The sequence below is a fragment of the Chlorocebus sabaeus genome, chromosome 4 (genome assembly GCF_047675955.1).
Source record: "Chlorocebus sabaeus isolate Y175 chromosome 4, mChlSab1.0.hap1, whole genome shotgun sequence".
Lineage (NCBI taxonomy): Eukaryota > Metazoa > Chordata > Mammalia > Primates > Cercopithecidae > Chlorocebus > Chlorocebus sabaeus.
Genome location: NC_132907.1, coordinates 41482527 through 41487836, shown reverse-complemented (window position 1 = coordinate 41487836; position 5310 = coordinate 41482527). Strand labels below are relative to the sequence as shown.

Below are 5310 nucleotides of genomic sequence, written 5' to 3'. Positions count from 1 at the left end.
AAGGAGACATGTAGAAATGTGACTGGACAAAAAGGGGAAAGGGGGTGTGATCTGATGGTAATAAACTAAAGGGAACTCAGCAAGGCCTGCTTGTTCAGATTCTTGACGGCCTGTCTGGGTAGCATTCCTTTCCTCTGGGTATAGGATAGGACAGTTGTCACATGAGGGTCTTAGGACCTAATTCAGGGAAGGTAGGTCAGAGAATTCCTTTATGGCCAGTTCTCACATAGAAAGATGGGGGAAAGTCAGAGAGCAACCTTTCTGTGTCTGCCATTTTCTCTGTTTCCAGGTGCCATAGTTTGGGGTAGTGTGTTCCAAACTCTGACATAATCTACTGGGGAATACCTTTGTTCTGCTTGATTGGATGCATCTGGATAGAGATCAAGTGTGCAGAGGGAAAGAAAGATTTAATAAAAAAAATTGACTTAGAGTCAGAATGTGGAAGGCCCTGAATTTTGTGATGAAGAGTTTGAGCCTGATAGACAGTGGGATGCCACTGGAGGACTGAAGCAGCGAAGTCATGTGTGCAAGTATTGCTTTAGGAAAATCAAACTGGCAACAATTTAAAGCAGCAATGCCCAATATTTTTGATCCCAGGGACTGGTTTTGTAGGAGACAATTTTTCCACAGATTGTGGAGGATGGTGTCAAAGGAATTAGGTTCTCATAAGGAGCATGCAACTTAGATCCCTCGTATGCACAGTTCATAATAGGGTTCATGCTCCTACAAGAATCTAATGCCATGGCTGATCTGACATGAGGAAGGTCTTAGGCCATAATGCTCCCTCACCTGTTGCTCAACCCCTGCTGTGTGGCCTGGTTCCTAACAGGTCATGGACTGGTACTGGCCCAGGGTCCCAGACTAGTTGTAAATTAGGGACCCCTGATTTATAGGATACATAGAAGAGAAGGAAGTGAAAGTCAGGAAACCAGTTTAGAAATCTATTGATCCCTGAGTTGTAAGGTAAGGAAAGTTGGAATTAGAATGATGGCTGTGGGAATGGAAAGCCATCTCAGAGTCAGAAACAGGGCCGACTTCATGAGCTTGTGAACTCCAAAGCCTCCTGCACTTCATTTAATTCCCCGCTATCATTGTGCTGAAATTCTTAATAAATTTGCATTTTGTAAGTGAAGTTCAATGAGACAATGGACCATGTGCATGAGCAGACAGGCACAATCTTGTTCTGTCATTCCTTGCCATCCCTTGCCTCCCCGTGTGCACAGAACATTCAAGATGCCCCACAAGCACAGAATCCCAGTGGACCCAAAATGCATTGGAGCTCAGTGTGATACAAATTGAGTACAAGGCAAGCGTGTTACTTCTGTGACTGAGTAAGCAGAGGCTCTGATAAACCTGAGGAGCCACGCTTTCTGTTCAGTCTTGGTCAGAACACAGAAAGAAGGCAAGGACATTCTAAGAAACATGAACTAACAAGGAACTCTATCACATCCTTTCTCACCTTTGTTACTTTCCTGTATCAGTCAACCATGTATGCTGAAAATGATGACAAACGAGAAAAGAGAGAGGGTAGGGCAACCCATAGTTTTGTTTTCTTCTTTACTCTTGAGTATCCTTCTTTCAAAGCCTTCTGAAGTCCTTCTTGACTCATCAGTGAGCCAAAGGTAGAAAGTGTTAGAAGCGGTGCATATAAAAACAGGTGAGTTCTGCCTGCTCTGTCACCTGCCACTGCTGCCCAAACCCGAGTAGCTCACTGTACGGTGAAGACAGATTCCAGATGCCAGGAACTCATGCCTCCAATCTCAGACGCTATGTCCAGCAAAGGCTCCGTGGTTCTGGTGGCAGCCTGGACACCTCTTGCATCCTCCTGTGGCTGAAGGAACAAGGCTATGACATCATTGCCTACCTGGCCAACATAGGCCAGAAGGAAGACTTCGAGGAAGCCAGGAAGAACGCACTGAAGTTTGGGGCTAAAAAGGTGTTCATTGAGGATGTCAGCAGAGAGTTTGTGGAGGAGTTCATCTGGCTGGCCATCCAGTTCAGCGCACTGTATGAGGACCGTTACCTTCTGGGCACCTCTCTCACCAGGCCCTGCATCACCTGCAAACAAATGGAAATCACCCAGTGGAAGGGGGCCAAGTATGTGTCCCACAGCACCACGGGAAAGGGGAACAATCAGGTCCGGTTTGAGCTCATCTGCTACTCGCTGGTCCCCCAGATAAACGTCATTGCTCCCTGGAAGATGCCTGAATTCTACAACCAGCTCAAGGGCTACAATAACCTGATGGAATATGCAAAGCAACATGGGATTCCCATCCCAGTCACTCCCCAGAGCCCGTGGAGCATGGACGAGAACCTCATGCACATCAGCTATCAGGCTGGAATCCCGGAGAACCCCAAGAACCAAGCACCTCCAGGTCTCTACACAAAGACCCAGGACCAGGCCAAAGCCCCCAATACTCCCGACATTCTCGAGATCGAGTTCAAAAAAGGGGTCCCCGTGAAGGTGACCAACGTCAAGGATGGCACCATCCACCAGACCTCCTTGGAGCTCTTTATGTACCTGAATGAAGTCACAGGCAAGCAGGATGTGGGCCATATTGACATCGTGGAGAACTGCTTCATTGAAATGAAGTCCCGAGGTATCCAACAGGCCCCAGCAGGCACCATCCTTTACCATGCTCATTTAGACACCAAGGCCTTCACTATGGACCGGGAAGTGCGCAAAATCAAACAAGGCCTGGGCTTGAAATTTGCTGAGCTGGCGTATACCGGTTTCTGGCACAGCCCTGAGTGTGAATTTGTCCGCCACTGCATCGCCAAGTCCCAGGAGCAAGTGGAAGGGAAAGTGCAGGTATCCGTCCTCGAGGTCCAGGTGTACATCCTTGGCCAGGAGTCCCCACTGTCTCTGTACAACGAGGAGCCGGTCAGCATGAACGTGCAGGGTGATTATGAGCCAGTTGATGCCACTGGGTTTATCAACATCAGTTGAAGGAATCCTCAGGCTGAAGGAATATCATCATCTCCAGAGCAAGGTCACTGCCAGATAGCCCCCTGTACAATGAGGACCTGGGGCCTCTTCAATTTGCCGATTCCCCAAGTACAGGAGCTAATTGTTGTGATAATTCGTAATTGTGACTTGTACTCCTCGGCTGGCAGTGTAGTGGGGCTGCCAGGCCCCAGCTTTGCTCCCTGGTCCCCCTGAAGCCTGCAAACGTTGTCATCGAAGGGAAGGGTGGGGGGCAGCTGTGGTGGGGAGCTATAAAATGACAATTAAAAGATTAAAAAAAAGAAAAGCCTCCAAGTTCCTTTTACACAGTGTTTTCACTGTTCTGGTAGGAACCTGAAACTCAAATGCATTTGTGAACTACAAAATATAAACTGTGTTATTTTGGCAATTTCACATAAAAGGTAGCTTTTATATTTGTATTTAATAATAGCCTTGTACATTATAAAAATTAATGGCAAAATTTGAAGTTTAAATTTTTCTTTACCTAGAAAGATAGTAAATTGCAAATAAAAAACACCATGGCAAGTTGAAAACAAGCTTTTTACATAGAATGAAGGAAAAAACTTTATATTTTGGTACTTTTAGGAGTATTGCTTTTTGAATAAAGGACTCTGAATTTTCATCTTGCTCTGGACTCCATGAATGATGCAGTCAGCCCTAGTCAGAAGATGTTTTGCTGGGAGAATCAACAGGACTTTGTGATTCACTGTAAGAAACAATGTAGCAGTCAGGTAGTATGTTTTATGCTTCCAACATCACAGCAATAGCACATCTTGCAACAGCTTCACTGAAGCCTCTGTTTAAAGTAAATAGCTCAATTTTACTGTATGTTCTTTTTTAAAAAAAATTGAGGTAGAATACACATAATATAAAATTTACCCTCTTAACAATCTTTAAGTGTACAGTTCAGTAATGTTAAGTATATTCACATTGTTGTGCAAGCAATCTCTAAAACATTTTCATCTTGCAAAAATTCTCTATCCATTAAACAAAAACTGCCCATTTCACCACTCTTCCCAGCCCCTGGCAACCACCATTCTACTTTCTATTTCTAGGAGTTTTACTGTTCTGGATAGCTCATATAAGTGGAATTATGTAGCATATCTCTTTTTGTGGCTTATTTCACTTAGCATAATGTTATCAAAGTTCATCTATCTTGTAGCGTGGACCTTTATTAAGGCTAAATGATATTCCGCTATGTATATATACTACATTCTGTTTCTTCGTTCATATGTCAGTGCTCCCAGCTTAATAAACTCAATACACTCATCTGTAATTACCGTCGAAACTTGCCTCAATTGCTTCTGACTTTCTACAAGAAATTTAAGGTGATTTACAGAAACTCCAATAGAATGTAGTAAGTGAAGGATTCAAGACAAATGGAAAGTGGGTATAACAAAACAGTAAAGCCAGGATCCAGTGAAAATTTGGCTGAAAAGGTTTGCTAAAAGTAATGTATCCACAAAGTGGCTAGATTGACCAGAACTACTAATTCTCACTGAAGGTGTCCCTAAATTTCTTTTTTTTTTTTTTTTTGACGGAGTCTGTCTCTGTTGCCCAGGCTGGAGTACAGTGGTGCAATCTCGGCTCACTGCAACCTCCACCTCCCAGGTTCAAAGGATCCTCTTGCTTCAGCTTCCCAAGTAGCTGGGACTACAGATATGTGCCACCACGGCCAGCTAACTTTTGTATTTTTAGTCGACAGAGTTTCACCATGTTGGCTAGGCTGGTCTCGAATGCTTGACCTCAGGTGATCTGCCTGCCTCAGCCTCCCAAAGAGCTGGGATTACAGGTGTGAGTCACTGCGCCCGGCCCAGTGTCCCTAATTTTTTAATGTCATTTTCCATCGCATATATAAAATGATAATAATTGCATGGCATACAGGAGTAATGAGGCTGCTCTCCATCCATGGGAACTGGCCCCAGACTGCACCCCCACACTCTGAGGACTGAAGGAACTGGCATCTCAGAAGTATGACCTGATCCTAGCATGCCAGTGGCTGTCACTTATGGTGTGGGAAGCTATTACAGCTTACCCCCTTAGAGGGGCCCTGCTGTCACACCACTGTATATATTTCAATTGCCCATAAATGGCCCAAAATGTCATTTCTATCTCCAGCAAAGAAACTGTGGAGCAGTGGAAAGCACCCAGGCTTTGGAATTCAAAAGAGTGTAGGTGTTTCTGTTTCTGTCACTTCCTAGCTATGTGACAAAGTACCAAACTAGATATATATCGAAGCAGCTCAATAGGAACTTTAGTTCCTATTTCATTCATCATTGGTTCATTCATACAACATAATTATTGAGTACCTATTTTGTGCCAAGCACTACCAGGTTTGGGAG

General features: G+C 44.4%; 1 pseudogene; it reads left to right on the top strand.

Annotated features, from left to right (window-relative positions):
• Positions 1-1769: 1769 nt before the first annotated feature.
• On the top strand, positions 1770-3008 carry LOC103221359 (argininosuccinate synthase pseudogene; annotated as a pseudogene).
• The last annotated feature ends 2302 nt before the right edge of the window (positions 3009-5310 follow it).